General features: G+C 34.2%; 1 pseudogene; it reads right to left on the bottom strand.

Annotated features, from left to right (window-relative positions):
* Positions 1 to 1,447: 1,447 nt before the first annotated feature.
* LOC149219630 (putative protein phosphatase 2C 62) lies at positions 1,448 to 19,894 on the bottom strand (annotated as a pseudogene).
* Positions 19,895 to 26,598: the final 6,704 nt, after the last annotated feature.

Here is a 26,598-nt window from a genome sequence, read left to right as displayed (position 1 = left end):
TAGGTTTGTATGAAGTAGTACTACTAGAAGGCATATCATAGTGGTTACAAGGGATTGGAATGAACTGAAATAATGTATTTCAAATGACATGAAACCGTAGTGTGCTTTCTACATGTATTTTTCTCCAATTGTAGATTTACGTACTTAATGTTAACTATATATCCCCTGTGAGTGTTTATACATATTGAAAAATATCTCTAGCATAGAAACTTTCTAAAAGTTATAGAAAAAATATTTCTTCTACATATCATGAAGTGCAAACAAAATCCCTTCATGCAAAAAATAAATACATAAAATCAAACCCATAAAAAAATTCTACTAACTTAAATTGAGGAGTTTGTACCTTGACACATGGAATCCACGTATTGATCTCTTTGGGTTACATAGCATCTTCTATTTGTTCTTTTATTCTTTAACATTCAGGTCTAAAAGGTAGGTTAGGCACCATAGGCGTTAACTCTTAGATAAAACCCTCGTTGTAAGGGAAAAACTCTAAAATAACCTCTAAGCAATGTTTTGAATTGAAAGCTAACCCTTTCAATTCAAAGGGAGATCTCTTCTATGACTCAATCAAATATGTCTTGTTATATACTAAGCAACAAATTAGCTTAAACTATTATTAATTTACGAGATTCAAAATAATAAATTAATTATAAATATAAATAATTGTATATATATAGAATTATACATTTAGCTATCAATATTCAAACTTCATTCATGGTTTTACAAAATAAATAATTATATGTAAATAAAATTTTTGACATAAATATGGCCCAAAAATTGGGAGAATTCTTTTCTAAATACTCTATATAACAAAGATTTTATAACGCCTGCAGAGTGTCCTACAACCTATGTTTAATTTAAATTTAATTAAGGGTTATTTTCCAATCTCTTATTAAAAAATTAGAATTCAAAGTGATAATTAATATATTTATAAGATGTCTATTAACTATTATAGAGAATTAGAAGGCCACGGAGTGTGCACTTGACTTATTTATGCATGAAGCAAACGTGATAGGGATACTAGAATATTCGAGGACCTGGAGATCCTGCCCATCCATACGCCTCGTCACATGCTTTCTCAACATTTGATATTTGATTCAATGGAAAACCTCGGAGACCTGACACATATTACGTTTCACATAGTCTCTCCATCAATTATTTTGATTGGTTTCGAATGATTACAGAAACATGTGCACTATGTTTGACTGTTGCTTTGTCGCATTGTTTGGATGTTGCCCAAAAATTACTTCTTATAACTTAATTAAACAACTAATTCTTTTTGTGTAAATAAAATTTAATGCATATACTTGGAGATTTGGAAGCTTTTCTTTATATAACACCACAATTAAACCATTTACATTTATATTTACGCCGTAAGGCGTTCCTCTGGGAAAGACTCCCCTCCAGTGCCACTCTGTACTTTCCTGCGCCATTGATTTTGTTGTTAGACGATGGAATTAATATTCACCGTTTGATTCGAAGTGTTTTGGCCGCGCATCGCATCTGGCATCTGGCCGCGGCGCAAGAAAGGAGCGTTTACACGTAATTGGCTGAGGTACGTGGCTCCCTTGGAATGCTTTACGGGGAGACCTGGTCCACTCAACGGCCTTCGCATCACAATTGATCCCATCCCATTTCAGAGTAATCAACCGATCCATATTTCCATTAATTCCTCTAATTTCTCTGCCCATTTCTGGGTTTTATATAAAGAGTCTTTCGATTTACTTTCATCCATAGGCGGGTTTCATATATCTCATCTTACTTTCATTGAGCTCCTCCTCTCATCATCGAATCCATCGGTGGGGTGGAGTTGTTGCTACACTAGTGAATAATATGAAGGCTACAATAACCCAACAATGACCAGAAAACTATCAGGTATTTATTGTTTTTTTAGAGTGCTAGATTTATGGATCTGCCTGTGTTTTTGAATTTTGTTGATCCATCTCTTTTTCTTATATTAATTCATCTATCCATCTCTGTAGGGAAAAATACAACGAGAGGCTCCACTCATCGATGGAAGCCAACGCTGGAACAAAAAACTGTACTTGAATCTATTCACAAAAGCGACATTCATTCACCAATGTTGGAAGTGATATGGAGGATTACCAAACATTTGCAGCAGTATGGCAATGTTGAAAATAAAAGTTCTGTATGCAAGTATTTGATTCTGATTTGGAAGCATTGCCAACACAACAGGAATCATTAGGCATTCAAAGGCTGATTATGTCTGAAATAGGCAAATTGCAAATTTGTTTTGTGAAGGTCTTGGAGAAAGGGGATAGCTATGAGGTTCAATACACACATTTTATCAATTTGCTTGACTTATCATTCTGCTTCCACATACTGTCTGTTTTAGCATTCTATTCGATTAGAAGAGAATTCTTGCCCATGTATACATTGCTAATTTGTAATAATATAATGCATCTTTGATTCAACTGGTGAGGTCGACGGAATGTTAAGCCAACCACCTTACCTCCATTCTCGCTACAGTTTTCCGCATTCCTATAGCATAAGTTAAGGGGTGACACTACGTGCAATTCCAGGGACTGGGCAGATAAATGCCCCTCAGATCTGGCACCTAGGGAAAGGAAATCCTCTCTTTGCAATGCAGTTACTTGGGGCATCTTTCTTTAAGAACTTCAAAAAAGAACCTCTCTGGTATTCAGATGAAGTATTCGAGTAAAATTAATGACAATACAGTAATCAAAAAATTTCCTAGATGCTTTCTCCCATGAGATGAGTTTGCGAAAAAAAAATATGCATCTAACAGTAACTATGCAAATAAGTAAATGATTGGAAAAAATGCCTTGCCTTCCACAATCAATCACTAGCCAAAATGAGAAATTTTGTGGTTGCATCTATGGTCGTGTCTCTCACACCTGGTTCTGAACTTAAATGAACTCGAGGTACATCTCCTAATATATAAAAAAAAAAACGCCATTAAGTATACAGTTTCTCTTGTGACCATTCAAATGTTACTCTTGAGCTAGACCATTAAGATAGAATTATAAAGTTACAAATCAAAAAATTATTTAAGTATGTTCTCATTAAAATTAATCTATGCACAACATTTGTAGTGGTACCTGGCAGGAGTGTCACAAATAAACCCTTATCGATGTTTTGGCGTTCAATACTTGTCTCATGATCAACAGTCAGCTCAATAGCAATACCGTTTTTACATATAACAGCCCTGGAATCCCCTGTATTTGCTACAAAGAGTTTTTTCCCATCAACTAAAATAACAGTGACTGTTGTGGAGCCACCGGGCCCTAAATCAACTGCCTTTGCTAAAATTTTCCCATCAGTCCGGTTGTATGCATTCTTGATGGCACTTTATGGGTCTGTCTAGAACTTCGGCACCATTATTATCAGAGATACTTGTCAGCATTAAAATACTTAATTAGCATTTTACACTATACGAAACTTTGAAAATAGCAAGTGACAACCAATACAACGAATGGCAGATCAGCTGTAAAAGCATTTTACTGGATGTGCATCAGAGTCAGAAATCTCATCTAATATACAATTTTTTTCTAAAGAATCATTTGAGAACCATCATATTTATATAAATGAAGGAAATGATAAAAAATGATAACGATTTGTCACAAATGCAATTTTTGCAATAAGGAAGCACTATTGCTTTATGCCATGACGTAATGCTACTATTGGACGTTTTTTCTTTGGATAGGTGCAAGAGACAAATGAACATATAAGTATAGGAAATATATGAACAGTTTAAGCTATTTGAAAAATAGTGTATTTACGCATGGAACATATTCAACTAGAAATATGATGGGAAAAACAAGAAATTCATTATATGTGAGAAGTAAAATGTTGGAGAATCTTCGCCTTTGAGGTTTGAGAAATGGACATGGCAATATATCACAACTAGAAAAATCTTGTTCATTGATGCAGATCATTGTTACAATTAACAATATATATCATATGCCAAAGATAAAACACAGGAAATTAACCCATGAAGTCAATGCAAGTAGAAACACCATAATAGAACCAATAGAGGAGAAAACGAAATCGTTTCACAAGTTACAATCAAGTTAGGAAATTGAGATAAACATATGCAATTTGGAAAATGGAAAGAAACTTTGAACCTGCTCCAATTTAATGTATAATTTTAATTTTTGATTGACTAGCGATTGTAAAACAATACATGTCAAAATACAATCAACTATAAAATTTAAATAGATGTTGAATTTAAATAGATGTTGTTAAATTCATAGAGACCTTCCAAGTATTCCCTATGATTCATAGATGCTAAACCAGGTAGACCATTAGCATTGATTACAAGTATTCCCCATGATTCATAGATGGTAAACCAGGCAGACCATCAGCATTGATTACAAGTATTCCCCATGATTCATAGATGGTAAACCAGGTAGACCATCAACATTGATTACAGTGCATAACCCCAAAGGAATTGTAAGAGTTGAACTTGTGACATCCCATTTCTGAGAATTTCAATGTCTAACTCCAAGGCCAATCAAGCCAACCCCTGGGCTCAAAAATAAGATAATAAAAAATATATGCATTTGGTAATGAGGCGTGATACCTATCATCCAGCTCAGAAAGGATATAGGTTGGCAACAATTGAAATAGACTTACAAATTAGCTAATTTAGAGAGTTTCGTTGTGGGCAAAATCAAGAATCTCATTCTAGATTACGATTTAAGTTGGGAATCATACCCTACTCAGCTAATGAAAGGACTGAAATTTGCTAAACCCCTTTCCAAAAATAATTTAAATATGTAGACTATAGATTGGTACTACCCAGGCACTCCCTAGGTGACATTATCAAGGAGCGCATCAGTAGCTACAGAGTGATTGATACAGATGTGGATGCTTCTTCTCCCTCCTATACTTTTTACATCTATACCTAATGACAAGTAATGGGCACTTCCACAGTATGTTGTAACTGGTGTACTTTTGAGCCCCGTCGACCTCTCTTTTGGTCACCCACTGCCATTAATAAAACTAGTCTTATCTTATCTTCTGTCGTCTGTTAATAGGAAATGGTACTGTAATATAAAAACAATACTAAATAGCCAGGACTAACTCTCACCAATTTAGATCCTCATCTAGGTGAGCACTTAGTGTCTATGCTTTCTTCGCCATTGATTTCGTTGTTAGACGATGGAATTAATATTCACCGTTTGATTTGAAGTGTTCGATTCATTATCCCTGGCCATGCATCGCATCTGGCATCTGGAAAGTATGCACTGCACTACGAATCCTCCTGCACTCTTTGTTCATTAAGCAAAACCCTCCTGCGCTCTCTGTTCATTAAGCAAACGAGAAACTTCCAGGATGTGGATATCATGCCCGGGGGATCCATGAGCATCGTGAGAGAAATCCCTACTGCTGCCATTGTCAAATTCAAGGATGGAAGTATCGAGCCGGCCCATCACCATACCTTTGGGCATGATCTTGTTGTTGTCAAATTCAAGGCCGGAAGTATCGAGCCGGCCCATCACCATACCTTTGGGCATGATCTTCTTGTTGTGTCTGGGTGATCCCGTTTGATAAAGTTGATTTTCACACAGGGTAAGTGGTATCTCAGAATAAAAAGGAAGCAAGCAAGCGACATAGCATTGGAAATATGGTAGAAGAAGATATGGCCAGGTCCAAACCCCCGCATATCCTCAAACGCTAGATTTCTCCACCGTTCTTACAAGTTTAGTAGGTTTATTTTAGCATAAGGAGCCTCAAGGCACTTGAGATATTAACTACACGTTGTTTGCCGGTTCGATTCCCAAACGAAATACAAACCCTCCGCCGCTGAATTTCTGAGGGTTTTAGCGACAAATTATCATGCAGGTGCCCTGTCAAAGGTACAACATTTTTACAGCTCGTTTGAGATCCAGTTTTGGGGTTCTGTTCTTTTGTTGTTGGGCTGAAATTGGGTTTACTCAGTGTTAGGTTATTCAGTTGTGTGGGCATATTCTCAGTTTTGTTAATTGAGTGATGCAAATCCTATCTAATTTTTGTAGAAATTATAATTTTTTTTCCTGGTGGTTCACGGCGTCCGGCACATTGTCTGTGAATTTTCAAGGTTTTTGCAAATTTCATTATTATTTAAATTTAGTGTTTTGTTGTAATTGGGGTTCAATTTTGGCTGTAATTGATCTATTGTTTATGTAAAATTGCAAGAGAGTAGGGTACAAGTCTAATCACTGCTCCTGGAGGTGATAACAGTTTCTTCTATCTCCATTTCAGGTACATTCATTCTTGTTATTAGTACCTTGTTTGCGTATTCTATGCACAATTGCGTTGAGTAGAGGTTATTTAGTTATTGGACATGAATTCCCGCACTTAATTTTATGACGGTCGTGTTCTTTTTTGTTTGTTTGTTTAAATTATATTTATTTATTGCATATGCACTAGGAGGTATGAGCATAACAAGATCCACTAGGCACCGGTAGGTGTGATTGCATTAGTTTTTAGTAGCAGGAACTCTGACCTCGTTATTGCTCTTCCTCAAACTTCCCAAGTCCTAGCTACTTCCATGAAACATTTTCTGGTGCAACACAACTACTAGAATGCTTTCCTCTAACTTACTTCATTGTCTAGGGTTAACGCCTCTGGATTTGCCCCCCTTTTTGAGTCCACCCGGACCCCTTTTCCATCTTATTCTCTACTTTTCCTTTCTTTCCTTAACATAGATTTTAGACTGTTTCAGAGATGCTCTAGGCAGTCAATCGTTGTTCTTCCCAGTCCTGTTGACCTGTTTTGGTCATTTGAGCTCATTACAGATTTTAGGCTTTTCAGAGATGCTCTATGCACCTCCTTATTGCTGTTCTCAATCGTTGTTCTACCTCTTCCCAATCGGTAGGTTTAATTTAGTTTGACATAACTGAACTTGCTATCAATGTGTTTTTCCTTCTGGAGAAACTGTGATCTCGATTGAAACTTCAGAATATTTGATCTATATTCTTTGATGTTTTAAAAGTATTTATGTTAATAATTACATATCATTTCCATAGAAGATTTTATTTTCCCAATAGGCATTTATTCAACTGGTGAGGTCGACGGAATGTTAAGCCAACCACCTTACCTCCATTCTCGCTACAGTTTTCTACATTCCTATAGCATAAGTTAAGGGGTGACACTACGTGCAATTCCAGGGACTGGGCAGATAAATGCCCCTCGGATCTGGCACCTAGGGACAGGAAATCCTCTCTTTGCAATGCAGTTACTTGGGGCATATTTCTTCAAGCACTTCAAAAAAGAACCTCTCTGGTATTCAGATGAAGTATTCGAGTAAAATTAATGACAATACAGTAATCAAAAAATTTCCTAGATGCTTTCTCCCATGAGATGAGTTTGTGAAAAAAAAATATGCATCTAACAGTAACTATGCAAATAAGTAAATGATTGGAAAAAATGCCTTGCCTTCCACAATCCATCACTAGCCAAAATGAGAAATTTTGTGGTTGCATATATGGTCGTGTCTCTCACATCTGGTTCTGAACTTAAATGAACTTGAGGTACATCTCCTAATATATAAAAAAAAAACGCCATTAAGTATACAGTTTCTCCTTGTGACCATTCAAATGTTACTCTTGAGCTAGACCATTAAGATAGAATTAGAAAGTTACAATCAAAAAATTATTTAAGTATGTTCTCATTAAAATTAATCTCTACACAACATTTGTAGTGGTACCTGGCAGGAGTGTCACAAATCCACCCTTATCGATGTTTTGGTGTTCAATATTTGGCTCATGATCAAGAGTCAGCTCAATAGCAATGCCGTTTTTACATATAATAGCCCTGGAATCCCCTGTATTTGCTACAAAGTGTTTTTTCCCATCAACTAAAATAGCAGCGACTGTTGTGGAGCCACCGGGCCCTAAATCAGCTGCCTTTGCTAAAATTTTCCCATCAGTCTGGTTGTATGCATTCTTAATGGCACTTTCTAGGTTTGTCCAGAACTTCGGCTCCATTATTATCAGAGATACTTGTTAGCATTAAAATACTTGATTAGCATTTTACACCATACGAAACTTTGAGAATAGCAAGTGACAACCAATACAACAAATGGCAGATCAGCTGTAAAAGCATTTTACTGGATGTGCATCAAAGTCATAAATCTCATCTAATATACAATTTTTTTCTAAAGAGTCATTTGAGAACCATCATATTTATATAAATGAAGGAAATTATCAAAAATGATAACGATTTGTCACAAACACAATTTTTGCAATAAGGAAGCACTATTGCTTTATGCCATGACTTAATGCTACTACTGGACCGTTTTTCTTTGGATAGGTGCAAGAGACACATGAACATATAAGTATAGGAAATATATGAACAGTTTAAAGCTATTTGAAAAATAGTGGATTTACGCATGAAACATATTCAACTAGAAATATGATGGGGAAAAACAAGAAATTCATTATATGTGAGAAGTAGAATGTTGGAGAATCTTCACCTTTGAGGTTTGAGAAATGGACATGGCGATATATCACAACTAGAAAAATCTTGTTCATTGATGCAGATCATTGTTACAATTAACAATATATATCATATGCCAAAAGATAAAACACAGGAAATTAACCCATGAAGTCAATGCAAGTAGAAACACCATAATAGAACCAATAGAGGAGAAAACAAAATTGTTTCACAAGTTACAATCAAGTTATGAAATTGAGATAAACATATGCAATTTGGAAAATGGAAAGAAACTTTGAACCTACTCCAATTTAATGTATAATTTTAATTTTTTATTGACTAGCGATTGCAAAACAATACATGTCACAATACAATCAACTATAAAATTTAAATAGATGTTGAATTTAAATAGATGTTGTTAAATTCACAGAGACCTTCCAAGTATTCCCTATGATTCATAGATGCTAAACCAGGTAGACCATCAGCATTGATTACAAGTATTCCCCATGATTCATAGATGGTAAACCAGGTAGACCATCAGCATTGATTACAAGTATTCCCCATGATTCATAGATGGTAAATGAGGTAGACCATCAGCATTGATTGCAGTGCATAACCTCGAAGGAATCGTAAGAGTTGAACTTGTGATATCCCATTTCTGAGAAGTTCAATGTCTAACTCCAAGGCCAATCAAGCCAACCCCAAGGCTCAAAAATAAGATAATAAAAAATATATGCATTTGGTAATGAGGCGTGATACCTATCATCCAGCTCAGAAAGGATATAGGTTGGTAACAATTGAAATAGACTTACAAATTAGCTAATTTAGAGAGTTTCACTGTGGGCAAAATCAAGAATCTCATTCTAGATTACGATTTAAGTTGGGAATCAAACGCTACTCAACTAATGAAAGGACTGAAATTTTGCTAAACCCCTTTCCAGCACTAATTTAAATATGTAGACTATAGATTGGTACTACCCAGGCACTCCCTAGGTGACATTATCAAGTAGCGCATCGGTAGATACAGAGTGATTGATACAGATGTGGATGTTTCTTCTCCCTTCTCTACTTTTTACATCTATACCTAATGACAAGTAATGGGCACTTCCACAGTATGTTGTAACTGGTGTAATTTTGAGCCCCGTCGACCTCTCTTTTGGTCACCCACTACCATTAATAAAACTAGTCTTATCTTATCTTCTGTCGTCTGTTAATAGGAAATGGTACTGTAATATAAAAATAATACTAAATAGCCAGGACTAACTCTCACCAATTTAGATCCTCATCTAGGTGAGCACTTAGTGTCTATACTTTCTTTTCTATATTTGAGGCCAATGTACATCGAGAAATTACATTGTACAATACAAGTATTCAAGAGACGTCTGCTATCAATTCCATCTGAGCAACGAAAATCTTAGTTACATACCATGAACCATGTAATCCAAATGTACATCAAGAAATTAAATTGTATAAAACAACTATTCGAGCGACACCTCCCATCAGTTCCGTTTCAGCAAAAGCAATCTCGGTTATTTACCCTGAACCTCAAAATTTTGATGACATGGTTCATGGTATACAACTGAGATTGTTGTTTGCTGAAATGGAATTAATGGAAGGTGTCACTTGAATAATTGTTTTGTACGGTGTAATTTTTTGAGGTACAATGGCCTCAATAGCCATTGTGTTCTAGGCTTATTCTACATTACATCTTTAATATCGGAAGCAGGATCCAATTTGACCCATATTTAATATCGGAAGCAGGATCCAATTTTACCCAGATCTATATACATAATAATAATAGTGGATTGAGTACCATCAAAATTGTGTAATAAAATAAATTTTGTTATTTTAATTTTTTATTAGTTTTTTTTAACAAATTTGATTTTTATTTTATTTGGTATAGAGAGTAAATGTTTGAAATTGTTGGTGTATAATTAGCCCATGCCATACATTTCAATAATGAACATTGCATGCAGTTTTGTTAATAGTGTTTTTGTAATTCACTGTTAAAAAATTAGAATTAACCATATGTAGTGGTAGTAGGCAAGACCTTTTTTCGCACCATTTATGACTGAATTTTTTCAAATTTTATGAAGAAAATTGATATTTAAAAGTCTCTTTCAAGAGGTTCTAGGGAATTTGTATTTGGAAAATATTATATCCATGGTTTATAAATTACTCACAAAAAGTTGATTCAAAGTAAAATTCCAATTTCTATTGTGATGGGTTAGAAATGGTTTTAACTATTGACTTTTGTATTTTAATTTTCCCCTAGCTTTTAAATACATTTCAAACGCTTTAATTGGCTTCATGGATTGTGAATGCTTAGAATTATTGACCTAAATATATGTATTATTAATGTCTTTTGCAAAACAACCCTTCACAACCACCATAAATAAAATAGACCCTAAAATTTTCGAACCCCACACAATATTTAAAATTTTTAAATCAGTAATATTATTAAATAAACTAATATCATTTTTTTTTGAGAAATTTAAATTTTATAAATTCTCAATATTACTTGCAGTTATTCTTAGTTGTAAAAATTTTACACATTTAGGGACGAAAGGCACACTCATCATAAGTTTTACTTCATGAATTGGAAGGTCAGTTTACCAAAAGAAAAATATAGTATTTTCTTGGGAATTTCACGAGAGTAACAAGGTGCTCTACAGCCCAGTATTACATATATACATGGCAATATCTAAAAAATAAATAAAATAACATAGATCCATCTTCAACCCGGATCTCTCAAATACCAAGAGAGATCAAATAATAATAAAAATTTACACCTAAAGAAATTTGATCCCTCTCAGTACTTGATGAACCCAAATTTGGTGAATCTACACTAGTTTTAATAAAACCCTTTAAAAAAATGTTTTAAAAATGTATTAAAACATCATCATTAACAAAATTGAGTAAAGTTGATTAGTTCAAAAATTTACGAAAAAAGTTGAAATGCAATACAAAATCTTGCAAAAAGGCTAAGAAAATTTGAGATGACCATCCAAGGCACGAGCACTTCATACCTACCTCATTTAAAATGTTGTCAAAAAGATTTGATTGCAAGTAACATGGGATGCCATGTCCCAAATGTTCGTCAAAGATAGCAAAAAACCCCAAATCATGATCTTCTACATGTCTATACTCTACGACATGGTAGTCCTCCATATCATGCCTTGTTTTACCCTTCACTAAATGAAATCCATGAATTACTTTATTGTTTGGTAACTTGCAACGTCCTTTTCTTGTATCAGATGAGGATGGAGTGAAGCCAACTGCCGTATTGTTGCCACTTTAGCAGCCATTGTAGCCAGTCAAGCATTGATTACGGCAACATTCTCAATCATAAGACAGTCCATGGCTCTTAGTTGCTTCCCTCGAGTGAATATTGTTCATACCTCACAAAATTACGAGGGTTAGATCTATTCACCTAAAGTTAACTATGTTCTCATGGTTATCTGCCTTGCAATTGTCGTAGGATTCCGGGATGGAACACAATTTGGCAATGCATATGGTAAGAATATACGAATTTATATCTGACAACCGAATTTGGTAGTTTTTATCGATTCTTTTGAGTTTCCAAGGATAATTTTAGGTGTTTGGTGGTGCAGGGGTTGCAGTGGTTGGGGTCATGTTCATTACAACGTGCGTAGTAACCTTGGTCATGCTTGTGGTTGGAACATGCATGTTTTTCTTATACTACCCTTCACTCTGTTTTTTGCTATCTTTGAAGGCGTTTATCTATCATCTATATTGAAAAAGGTGCCACAGGGAGGTTGGTGTCCCTTCCTAATTGCAACAATTTTGGTCATGCTTGTGGTTTGGAACATGCATGTTTTTCTTATACTACCCTTCACTCTATTTTTTGCTATCTTTGAAGGAGTTTATCTATCATCTGTATTGAATAAGGTGCCACAGGGTGGTTGGTGTCCCTTCGTCATTGCAACAATTTTTCTGACCATAATGTTCTCTAGGAAATAAGGAAGGTAGACAAAGTATAAATATTTAGCACAGAGAAAACTCAGCATAGAAGGTTTGAATGGATTGATTGTTGGGATTAATTCACTTGTATCAGGAATTCATTTCTTTTGCAGTGACCTTATTTCTGACTTACCACCGATTATTGAGCATTATGTAAAGAATGGGGGGTCTCTGCATGAAGTTCTTATCATTGTCACCATAAGAATGGTTCCAGTCAAGACAACACTTTTGTCAGAGAGATTTATGGTTGGAAAACTAGAGCCAAAAGGTGTATATAAATGTGTAGCCCAATATGGTTACAAAGATGCCCCAAACATTGAAGGCTCTGAATTTATCAGCTAGGTTTTTGAAAGCATAAAAGACTATCTCAAGCTTAGAGGAACTCATTCCTCCTCACGTGATAGAAGTTATGCAAGCAGAAATACAGTGGAAGAAAGTAACTACTCTTAGATGAGGAATTGTAGTAGATTGAATTGGCAAAGAATACAGGGTTTGTGTATCTTCTAGGAAAAATCACACTGAAGACTAATAAGAGCGCTAGGCCTTTTGAAGGATTACTGATTGACAAGCTCTATAGGTTTCTCCAAAACAATTGCAGGTTGACTCTGTCTCCCTACAATATACCACCTGTGCATTTACTTCAAGTCAGAATGGTGCAAGAAATTTAGAGTTCGTTCACACAAAACTGTTAGAAGACAATGAAATTATAAGCTTTTACTCATAATAAAACATTTAGGGCTGTAAAGTTCCTGATCACTCAAAAATAAGATATAATTTCGTACTATTGTTACTATTTTAATAGATTTATAAGATTTCAAAATGCAAAGTTCTGTTGAGATCAGAAGATATAAGCATTGATCTTTTTACCATTTCTGCAATAAATCATGAATCATGTAGAGTGAACTGGTACATACATGTTTGATGTTTTGTGACTGGTGGAATAGAAAAAAATGATAACAGCTCATTACTTTTCAGTTTCAATCCTTATTTTACAGTAAGGCTCTTATCTTTTGATGAAATGCAGAGGTTGGTAAATTAAAATTTTCAAGAAATCCTAGGTAGAGTTTGTTAAGCGGGAATTTTAAATTTTAATAGTAAGTCCTTTTTATCCTTTGTCCTCGGAAATTTGTACACTCTCGAGTTTTTTGGGGCTAAGTACCAGTTCATGTGTTACAGGCCCAAGCCACCAAACAACACTATTACGATGTTGGTCCTTTCAAATTCTGAATCTAAGAAGCCCCATAGGAGCAACAAAATGAAAATGATACCTAGAAAATCAATCTTCTTGCCTAAGCCACCAAAAGGCACCAATCCTAGTAAGGCTTAAGGAGGACCAACGATAATTATAAGGATCCCATGCTTCCACTATACTCTCTATTGCTTTATGATCCAATATGTTTCTCATCCTACCTTTCCATTTTGTTTTGAATGTGGAGTCTTTATGGCCTAAGCCCCTATAGCAATATTCAAAATGTGGCTAGAGTCGCTTTACAATATCTGTAGATGACGGTATGCAAAATTATTTTATTATTATTGTTTTGATTTAATGTTTCATTATGCATACTAAATCTTTTTTTCATATAAAACCAAATTTTAAATGTTTACTCATTTACAAATACTACAACAGATACCCCTTTTTTGGATTGATGTTTATGAGTAGTAGGCCAAAACTTGCCAAACACTTCAATTTCTTTTCCAAAATTTCAAAGATGCCCATTTGAAAAACCTTAACATAATGTACAAAAACACGTTCACATAAACAACAACTACTACATGGATAATGGATAACCTCTACCTGACATTAAATATAACTCATTATCATCCACCCATGCTTTCAAGAATGTCCATTCACATGTTGCTATTCTTCCACAAACTACTATTACTTACAAAATATCCCTATTCAAAACATACATAACTAATAGTTTCAAGTGTAACTCAATATCATCCACGCTTGCTTTCAACAATGTCCATTCACATGTCACTATTCTTCTACACACTATTATTTACAAAATATCCATATTCAGCATACACATAACTAACAATTTCAATTGCAACTCATTATCATCCACCCATGCTTTCAACAATGCCCATTCGCGTGTCGCTATTCTTCCACACTCTATGCCTTACGACGTTTCACTCTATGCCTTACGACGTTTCTTTTGCAACATCAGGTGCAAATGCTAGTTATATTTATATTTGTATTTATACTTATACGTGGGATAATACAATTTTATAAGTTTTTATATAATCTTTTATAATTGTATTTATGAAAAATATATTTAACTTTATATACAAAGATAATAGTTTAAAATTTATTTTATTAATTTTTAAAATAATAGAAATTTTAATACTTTAGTAAAAATTCTATAATGAAAATATAACCTTATAAAAATGATAAAGTAAAATATTAAAATATAATTTAATAAAAAGATATATTGATATTAGAAAAAATAATAAAGTTGTTTAGACCTATCTATCAAGGTTGCATTTAAAGGTCCTATTGCAATTTTCACCTAATATAATATTATGTGGATAACTGTCTGATATATTTCATGACATAGTTTATGGACATCTTGCAATATTCATGCATAATTTTAGATATTTATTTATTTAATTTGTTTACTTTTTATTTTTTATTTTTATTTTTAATTTTGTAGAAAAACCATCCAAAAAATAATACTTGAAAGATTTTCATAAGTAAATGACATATTTATAGTTATTTACTTCAAACAATAAATTAATTGTGTGTGCATAAAAAATTGATAGTAAATAAATATATTTACCATGAATTATTTCCAACTATTATTTGTGTTTTTCTCACTGTTTATGTATGAGTAAATTGTAAATGTATACGCTTACTAGTGGTTACTTCCCAGCAAATTTTATGCTAGTGTTTATCGTTAATAATCAATTAATTTAACTACTAATCTCAATCTATTAGTTCCTTCTTAAAAAATACTATAAGATACAATATGGTTAATGACCAAACTTAATTTAGCATGGGACAACATAAGTTATAATTTTTTATATAATCTTTATCATAACAGAGTTATGACACTTTTTTTTAAATAGATTTAAATTAATAATGTTAATCCCAATCTTTTACTAACCTTTTACTAAATATCAAATGATACAGACAAAAAAAAATATTTTTAAAATAAATTTTAAACATCAACCTCAATTGTAAATCTTAATGCAAACCTATTAGCATTTAGGTTAATTGTTTGTCCTGCGAGGCCTATCACCCTTTGTAAGAACATGTTATCATTTAGGCTGAATTTTAATACCCCTAGGCCTATCAACCTTAATTGTAAACGCACTTAGCATTTAGGCTAATTTTATATACCTTTTATAGGTAACAGATTGCATATATACTTGTTAGTTATTTTCGAGTGCGATCCCAAAAAATATACAGTATTTAAATCGCAGAAGGGCCTCCTGTTGTCACGGACTGGACGATTCAAAAGGTGACGTTGACGGTTAGGAGCTCCACCCGGAGAGAACGCAATAATAAATACTCGTAACGTCGCCGGCAATGGCTTTTAAAGAAAATCGTTTTATGCTAAACCTCGTTAAGCAAGCTTCTTGGATGTTACGTTTTGGGCTGATATAATAGTTCTGCTTGATTCGATCTCTCATGTGTATATCAATTGTTATGTCGATGAAAGTAAGTGTAATTGGCAGAGCTAAGTCGAAGATAATCCTTCTCAAAGCGCTTTAGAAAAGTGGATTTCAATTTAATTCAACTGTTTTGTCTTCCACTTTGAAAAGTTGTCGCAAATTTTGCCAATGGACTGACAGAGCCCTTATCGTTGATGTGGTTGACAACTTGACATGTTCACTCGCAGCCTGAAAATGACAGTCAGATATGGTTCCAACCAGGTCAACAATGGCCACGAGCTTACCCCTTCGGCCATTGTGTGCCCCCCTCTGCTGGAGGTTGGAGGCGAAGACATGCGAACCTTCTAGACTTTGGTATGCTCTTCGATCCTCTGCTTCCATTCTTTTGCCGTCACGATATAGTCGCGTGTCTCCATTAAGATTTTTGTAAAATTTACGCCAGAAAAAACTATCGTCTGTGTTGCTGTGCAAGAATACGAATCATGTGATTGCCATTTCTTGTATGTCTTTTCCTTCGATAGTTTACTTAGACTTCTAGTGGTACACAAGTATATCAATCTATTGGCTGTCGCTGATAACCATGGACTTTTACAATATCCATATTTTGAGAGCAGTAATGTTATTTTCGTAGTGAAGGAAATTGAAATACTTCAATTATAAATTCATCTTAATTGAATATTTTATGTAATGATATTAATATAGTTGCAGTAGCCATGGTGGTATTACTCATTCGGTTTTGTTTATGCAGTATTACATATTAAATTTTTTTATTAAATTTTTATTAAGTATTTTTTTTTTTTTTTCCGAAAAATTGATGCAACTTATTCATAGTTTAAAATTATCAATTTAATTTTTTTAATTTTTTATTATTATTTAAATTTATTTATTTGTAAAGTGATTGGTTAAAGTCTTATTATAACTACTTTAGTAATTTTCATTTCTAATAGTTTCTAATTTTTAATTTATTTTTATTTTTATTTTCATTTTCATTTTTTTTTTCTACTATTTCCATTTCTATGAATATTAGTTTCTTATCAGTGTTTTCAATTTAATACTGATTATTATATTAATAACATATTTTAATAAATTTAGTTATAAAAAATTATATGTATTAATACAAAATAAAATACTTAAATATATATTAAAGTATAGATATCTTAATATAAACAATATTAATTAGTTTTATTTTTTTATCTTTTGTAATGGCATTCAACAATACTATGTATTATTAGTTGTTTTATTTTTGTGTTAAAAACTGTCTTTATTTTTTAATTTAATTAAAATATATTTAAAATAATATTTATGTTAATTTATATATTTAAATTCAAGTTATTTTATATTTATTTTTATTCCTCCCACTTCCTTGGTTTGTTCATTACATATATTATCAACATGTCCTCAAGGAATTTATTTGTCCTCTCAGTCCACTCATCAGTTTTTGGATGGTGTGTTGTGCTAAAAGCTAGCTTTTCTCCCGAGCCCACAAATAGTTCCTTCCAAAAATTTGAAGTAAAATTGGCAACTCTATGTAAGATAATCTTCTTGGGAACTCCACGCAATCTTAAAACCTTCTTTATGGAAAATTTTTCCACGTCACTTGTTCAATAAGTATATTTAACTACCACAACGTGAGCCACCTTGCTCAACTTGTCAACCATGAACATGATTGCATCATGTTGTTTGGATGTTGTTGGTAATCCTATAATTAAGACCATGGAAATCACTTCCCATTTCCATTATGAAATAGGAATAGGCTGCAACAAACTAGTTGGGTGCTTATACTCAGCCTTTTCTTGCTAACACTCAAGGAACTTAGAAATGAAATTAGTAACTTCTTTCTTGAATTGAGGCCAATAGTAAAGTTGTTTTATTGTTGTTAGAGTCTTTTTGTAGCCCATGTGGCCAGAATATGGATTTTCATGAAATTATTTTAATACGAGCTTCTTCAAACTACTTTCATTTGGCACAAATAGTATATTCTTTAATTTAATTATCCCATCCTCAGTGAGGCGATATTCCTTGCCTTTTCCATTTTTTAGCTCTTAGTGTAGTTTGTAATTTAACTATTTATATTCTTCAGTTTGTTTCCATGTGTGTTTAATTATATACTAAAGATAAGTTCCTTAAGAACTTATAGATACTACATGGTACATTTTCACCCTTCTACTAAGTGCATCAGCAATTCGATTCTCTTTATGTTTTATTTATTTAATCTTGAAATCAAACTCACTAAGTGTGGCTAGTCATCTAGCTTTCTTAGAATTCAATTTAGGTTAATCAAACAAATACTTCACCTCTGCATAATCAGACATTAAAATCAATATCCTTCCAAGGAGATAATGGCTCCACATTTTTGATGCATGAATGATGGTATCGAACTCCAAGTCATGAGTTACATAGCTTTTCTCATGCTCATTTAGTTTTCCTAATTCATAAAAACCACTTTATTTTACTTTAACAACACTCTGCTGAGTCCCTATTTTTAGAAATATATGCAAATCATGAAGTCCATGTTTGAATCCTCTATTATTTGCATTGGTACTTTAGTGATTAATTGCTTCATCTAATCAAAGATTGTTTCACATTCAACTGTCCATTCTAACTACTTCCCTTTCTTTTGCAATGTAGTGATTGGAAGACCAATCTTGGAAAAGTTCTTGAGAAGCTCGGGTAATATCCTTCCAGCCGCATAACGGATCTGATTCCAACCATTTTCTTTGTTACTGGCCACTTCATGATGGCCTTAATCTTCTTTGGATCAACAACTACTCCCTCATTTAAGACAATGTGTCCCAGTTAATGGGTTTGTGACTGAAAGAAGTCATAATTATTAATCTTTTCATAAATCTTGTGTTATATTAGTAGTTGTAGTAACATAACTAGGTGTTATTCATGCTCCTCCTTGGTCCTTGAATATAACAATATTTCATTAACAAAAGCACTACAAAATTTTCCAGCTAAGGACACAACACATTGTTCATCAAGCACATAAAAGTTATTGGTGCATTAGTAAGCCCAAAAGGAACTACCATGAATACATAAATACAATACCTCATTTGAAATGATGTCTTATGGATTTATTCATATTTAATGCACACTTTTTGAAAGCATGATCTTAAATCAATCTTTCAGAATACAGCTTCTCCACTCAGTTGGTCAAATAAATCATTGTTCTGTGGCTGGGGATATTTGTTCTCACAAGTGAATTTATTCAGTTTCTTGCAATAGATGCACAACCTAAGTGTTCCATCCTTCTTCTTCATGAATAAGATCATTTCTCCCCATGGAGACATACTCGACATTATGTAGCCATTACCCTACATCTTCTTGAGTTGTAGCTTCAAGTCAATTAACTCTAGAATGCTCATTCTATATGGAGCATTGGATATTGGAGATATCCCTAGTATGCATTCAATTTGGAAATCCACTTCTATATGAGGAGGAAAACCTAAAAATTCCCAAAAAAAACATCTTGAAATTGGTTTAAGATAGGATACATTAATATAGTATCATAGTCATTTTCCTCAACATTCCTGTTGGCTTCAGTGTTTCTGATAATTTGGATAGCAAATAGAATACATCCCTTTCTGCAACTTTTGTTGGCTTGCATGTCCATAATTAGCCTCACTCATGTGGGTTTTAATTTCCCCTGCAATATTCCACTCTCCTCAATCTCATTGGGGCATTCAATGAATTTTTCATAAAAATCCATGTTTGTGTGATGCAAGAACAATCATTCCATTCCTAGTAGCACATCATATGGCCCTAGTGAAATATAATAAAATTTTCAATAGTTGACATTCCATTCATATCGAATGGGAATCATTTCACCCAATATTCAACCCTCCTTTTTGTCCTTGTGTCAAATTTGACCAACCATGATTCTTCATGTGCTTGCTTAGCTAATTGGCACTACTCAACAATTTTTAGGTTAACATAAATATAGTTGGATCCCGAGCCAATTAAAATAGAGACAACTTGATCATTGATCGTACCTTCTATTTCAGTTATGGATACCTAGTGATTAAATTTTCTATTGTCAACCACTACATAAATATTGGGCATGATGTGAGCCACATCACGTACAGTCCAGGATTCCTATGCATTATACATTTAAGGTCCACTGCTCCTTTGTTGGGAAGAGTCCCTCCTGAGATGATTTTCTCTACAATGTTGGCATTATGGTCAATGTGTTGTCCTTGATGGCAACTCACATATATGATAAGAAGATGTATCCATAGGTCATTTTAGAAATGATAAAGTGATGTATGATGGAAACTAACATTGTAACAAGTCAATTTAGAGGTAATAGAGTAGTTGTTGGCATTATGATACACGTGTTGTCCTTGATGGAAACTCACATAGATGACAACTCACAGTGCAGTAGGTTAACAACAAAGGATTATAGATTAGACTCCAGAGATTGAAGAAAGAGAGTGGTTTAAGAAGTATACGCTGGCCAACTTTGTCCACATAGCGTATACATGCGAGTTAAAAAAAAAAAAGAGTGTATATGTATACACACACTCTTGTAAGAGGAAAAGCACGTATTGGATGGAAAATCAAGGCTTTGGTCCGAGGTATTTTTTCGAAGGTATTTGGTCCGAGGTATTTGATCTGAGGTATTGGTCTGAGGTATTTGGTCCAAGGTATTAGTCCTAAGTGGTTTTTGTCCAAGGTATTGAGAAAGGCCTAAAAACTATAGAAGGAGGAGAAGATCATTAGGCCATGTAGTGCAAGTAATGAATACCTTATGAACAGTGAGATCAAAAGTAGATATGCATGTTATGGGTTTTTGGTGCTTTTCTTGATCTGAACTAAGGATGAACCCTAGCGGTTGATGAGGGATGAGATCCAATGAAGGATCAGGATCATGGGACCTAAAATGAATTATTATTATATGGTTTGATCATGGGTAGTCTAGATCTGAATGCTAATGTGTGATTTACACTATAAATGTTATGACCTAGGTATGACTAAAGTATGGAATAGTTGTGATGTTTTAAGTTAGCATTTGCAGATCTGTACACTGGTTCACTTTGTTAAAAGTGCGTATACACATCAGTTCCACACATCAAAGTAGCGTATACATTATGAAATATGATATTTGAAGTTGTAGTTGGTTATGGTTGTTGATGCAGAGTTCTGGGTTCTGCTCTATGTTTTGGTGATAGCGTTCTAAATGTTCAGATTGATTGATTTTGATTTGCTTCAGTGATGACGGGTTTTCAATGATTAGTTGTATTGCAGTGGTGATTGATTATGAGCTTCAATGTTGTTGATGGGTCTAGTATGAAAATTTGATGAAACGTGGCCTTCGGATTGTGCTGTTGTGTTCTAGGAGTATCCAGTCTAAAAATTTATGAAACGTGGTCCCTGGAAGAAGATAGGAGGACGTAGCCTTTTGTAGGTCGGTGCCTACGTACTGGTAAACATATCGACTAGTACAAGAGCCAGGGGGTTGGAGCTCCCTTCCAGTAGCAGCTAGAAAATGAGTGAAGGTAGGAGCCTTCTGTAGGCCGATGCCTATGTACTAGTAAATGGATCAGCTAGTACAAGAGCCAGGAGGTTGGAGCTCCCTTACAGTAGCAGCTAGAAAACGAGTGAAGGTTAGAGCATTCTATAGGCTGGCGCCTATGTACTAGTAAAGGGGTCAACTAGTACAAGAGCTAGGGGGTTGTAGGTCCCTTCCAGTACAAGTTGGAGAATGAGAGAAGGTTGTAGCCTTCTGCAGGTGGGTGCCTGTGCACTAGTATGAGACTACACTAGTAGAAGAATGTAAACATGTTTTTTCTTATATTAAAAGAATACAACAACAGGTGGTTTTTGTCATGCATTGTGTTTCCACCTTAAATCTTGGTGTTCATGTGTGTTGCTTATGAGTGATGGTTTATTCTATTATTAATGCACATGGTTACTATTTATATGGTTAATGAAGTACTAATGCACTAATTAACAGTCAACATATGATGAATTAACTAAATCATATGTTTGTTGGATATACGTTGGTTGCTTTAAAGATAGTTGCTTGTACATGGGAGTTAACTTCATTGAAGTAGCATATATAAATCTTAGTATGAAACGAGAAAGTTATTGATTTGATAATACTGATTCATCCCCCCCAAGTATTATTTCCAACAATTGGTCCAAATGGGGAGATTGTTGGCATTTTGATACAGGTGTTGTCCATGATGGAAACTCACATAGATGACAACTCATAGTGCAACAGGTTAAAAGCAAAGGATTACAGATCAGACTCTAGAGATTGAAGATAGATAGTGGTTTAAGAAGTATACGCTGGTTCACTTTGTCCAAACAACGTATACACACAGGTTAACAAAACAAAAAGAGCATATACATATACACACATTGTCACAAGAGGAAAAGCTTGTACAGGATGGAAAATCAAGGTTTTGGTCCAAGGTATTGGTACGAGGTATTTGGTCCAAGGTATTGGTCCGAGGTATTTGGTCTGAGGTATTGGTTTGAGGTATTTGGTCCAAGGTATTGGTCCTAAGTTGTTTTGTTTCAAGGTATTAAGAAAGGCCTAAAAAATATATAAGCATGAGAAGAACATTAGGCCATGTGGTGGAAGTAATCAATATGTTATGAAGAGTGAGATCAAAAGCAAATATGCATGTTATGGGTTTCTAGTGCTTTGCTTGATCTGAACTAAGGATGAACCTTAGTGGTTGATGAGGGATGAGATCTAATCATGGATCATGATCATGAGACCTAAAATGAATTATTATTATATGGTTTGATCATGGATTGTCTGGATCTGATTGTTAATGCATGATTTACACTGTAAATGTTCTGATCTGGGTATGAGTAAAGTCTGGAATAGTTGTGATATTTTATGTTAGCATTTATAGATCCGTACACAGGTTCTCTTTAGTAAAAGCACGTATACATGCTCATTCGCCACATCAAAGTAGCATATACATTATGAAATATGATGTTTGAAGTTGCAGTTGGTTCTGGTTGTTGATGCAGAGTTCTGGGTTCTGCTTTGTGTTCTGAGGACTGTATTCTAGTGACAATGCTCTGAATGGTCAGATTGATTGATTGTGATTTGCTTCCATGATGATGGGTTTTCAGTGATTGATTCAGTTGTGGTTGATTCAGAGATCGATAATTGAGTTTTAGTAATTGGTTGATGTAGATGTATTTGATGGTTGTATTACAATGGTGATTGATTCTGAGATTCAAGGTTACTCATGGGTCTAGTATGAAAATATGATGAAACGAGGCCTTCAAATTGTGGCATTGTGTTCCTGGAGTATCTAGTCTAAAAGTTTAAGAAATGTGGTCCCTGAAGAAAGAGAGAAGGTCGTAGCCTTGTGTAGGCAGGCGCCTACGTACTGGTAAACATATAGGCTAGTACAAGAGCCTGGGGGTTGGAGCTCCCTTCCAGTAGCAACATGAAAATGAGTGAAGGTTGGAGCCTTTTGTAGGTTGCCGCCTACGTACTAGTAAATGGATCAGCTAGTACAAGAGTTAGGGGGTTGGAGCTCCCTTCCAGTAGTAGCTAGAAAACGAGTGAAGGTTGGAGCCTTCTATAAGTCAACACCTATGTACTAGTAAACAAATCGGCTAATACAAGAGCTAGGGGTTTGTAGCTCCCTTCCAGTAGAAGCTGGAGAATGAGAGAAGGTTGTGGCCTTCTGTAGGTGGTTGCCTGCATACTGGTATGAGTCTACACTAGTACAATATTGTTAACAGGTTTTTCTTATATTAAAACAAGATAAAAGGAGGTTCTTTTTGTCCTGCATTGGGTTTCCACCTTAAATCTTGGTGTTCATGTGTGTTTCTTAAGTGTGATGGCTTGTTCTATTATTATTGCACATGGTTACTATTTATATGGTTAATGAAGTTTTGATGCATTGATTAAAGATCAACATATGATGAATTAACTGAATCATAAGTTTGTTGGATATATGTTGGTTGCCTTAAATACAATTGCGTGTACACATGAGTTACCTTTATTGAAGTAGCATATATAAATCAGAGTATGAAAAGAAAAAGTTATTGATTTGACTAATACGGATTCACCCCCCCTCTTAGTATTATTTCCAACAGTAATGGCACAGAAGAATAGGATGATGGACAAAGGATTACAGATCAGAATCAATAAATTGAGGAAAGAGAATGTTTTAAGTTGTATATACCGCTTAACATAGTCCAAGTCACGTATACATGTAGGCACACAGAATAAAAGGTGCGTATACGTATGAACACATTTTCACAGAAGGAAAAGCACGTATGTGATGGAGAATTAAGGTTAAAGAATAACAAGGGTCCATAGCATGGTATTAGCCCATAATATTGATCAGAATAATGGTTACTTGATCCCATCTAAGAATACCATAGATTCTAAGTGTTTTTTTGGTTCATGGTATTGACAAAGGCTCTAAGTATATAAGGAGGAGGAGATCAAAGCGATAAATGTGCAAGCAAAATGGTTTTTCGTGAATACTTCTATCTGAAGTACATTTTGTGTTGTGAGGGTTATGGTTATGATATAGATTTGAAACATCTTGTGCACCCTTGGATACAATGTTGGATCAGGATCATGAGACCTGAAATGACTTATCATTGTATGATCTGATAATGGATAGGCTAGATATGAGTGCTAACACATGTTTTATCCTTTGAATGCTATGATCTAATTATATCTGAAGTCTTTAAAAGAGGTGAAGTTATAACTCATTATTTTCATATCTATACGCAGGTTTGCCTTGGTGAAGGTACATATACACGTGGATTTAGAACTTCCAAGTGTTGATTTATTCTATTCTTACTACATATTTTTACTTCTCAGTAAATACGTCACACTCTAACTTAAGTTCAACAATTAATGAATTAATTGTTTTACAAGTTTATTATCTATACGATGGTTTCATTCATTATAGTCACAGACATACGTTATTTGGTTTCTATAAAATCGGGTATACAGTTTGAAAAAGAAAATTATTATTGTGAAAATTTAAATACTGATTCACCACCTCCCCCTCTCAGTATTTTTCCCAACAACTGGTATTAGAGTATCTCCTTCAAAAGAAGCTTGATTGCTTGGAGGAAGATCTCTCAGGATGATAAATCAAGATGGAATGGAATCTATTAGACCACCACTCTTTAATGGAAGTAACTTAGCATATTGGAAGATACAAAATAGAGCCTATATTTAGTCACTTGGATGTGATGCTTTGGCAATTGTGGAAGGAGGATACCAATATCCAACAGCAGTCCCCATAGATGCAGCAGAAAAGAAATCATATGAAACCAATTCCAAAGTCGTCAGTGCATTATTGGAAATTTTATTAGATTCAAAATTCGTCAAAGTCATGCAGCTCAACACAACCAAATAAATATGGGACAGAAACATTCAGAGCTATCAAGGAGACTCACAGGTCAAACATGCTAAACTTCAAACTCCCAGAATTCAATATGAAGCTCTCAAGATGCATAGTGATGAAATTATTGCTAGTTAATTTTTACAAGTAGATGAGATTGTAAATCGAATGAAGAATGTGGGCAAAGAAATAATGGATGCTACTATATTAGAGAAAATTTTGAGATCACTATCGTCTAAATTTGAGTCAAAATTATCTTCCATTCAAGAGAAGAAGGATATACAATCTGTTACTATTGTTCAACTTCATGGAATTTTAACTACCTTTGAAATCAGGAAAGGAGGTCCATTAGAAATCAGATGAGCTGCTTTCAAAGCCTCTACAAAGGGAAAGGAAAAGGAAGATCCCAAGGAATTGGGATATATATTAGAAGAAGATGAGGTAAACTTTGTGAAGAAACTTCAACTAGGTTCGAGAAGATTTAGAGGTAAGCTTCCCTTCAAATGTTTTGTATGTGGTAGAGTTGGTCATTATGCTGCTAAATGTCCTCATAAATATAACCATGAGAAAGGGAAGAATCCTGCAAAAGGTAATAGGAAATAGTTTGTTAATAGAAGAAGTTATTATACTCATGAAGATAGTGAATTGCCTATCTAATGGTGATGAAGGTGAATCTGATCAAGATATTAAATTGCTCATGGCTTATGAAAATGAAAAGTTTCTTGATGCCTTAGAAGAATATTTTTCTTTTAAAGAAATCACTCAACTCAAAATCTGCTTGGAAGAAAAGAATATAGTCATAGACACTTTGACACATCAAATCATGCAAAGGGAAAAGCACAATGAAAAATTAGAGTGTGAAGTAGTAAGTCTAAGAAAGGAACTTGAGAAGACAAAAACTCTCAATCGTAGATCTTTTGAAGGATTAGAAACCTTAGATGAAATCATCAAGGTTCAGTGTTATCCTCTTATAAAGACTGATCTTGGATACACTGGAGGATCATCCCAACCAGAAAAGTCTTCAGCGATCACCAGAAACTATCTTAATGCAGCAAAACTAGTCAACATTGCGTCAATCCTAAAAAAAAAGCCTAAAGGTACTCCCCAGGTAAATCATGCTCATTTTACTCCAAGGGTGATCATCAATATAATAACCAACCAAAAGGTGAACAATACCAAAAGATTTTATGGTCACAGAAACTTCTTCTTTAATGTACAATGATTTTCA

Source organism: Pinus tabuliformis, chromosome Q, assembly GCF_031772625.1.
Source record: "Pinus tabuliformis cultivar Carrire ecotype Pingquan chromosome Q, CPIR1, whole genome shotgun sequence".
Classification (NCBI taxonomy): domain Eukaryota; kingdom Viridiplantae; phylum Streptophyta; class Pinopsida; order Pinales; family Pinaceae; genus Pinus; species Pinus tabuliformis.
This window is presented reverse-complemented; position numbering and strand designations above follow the sequence as displayed.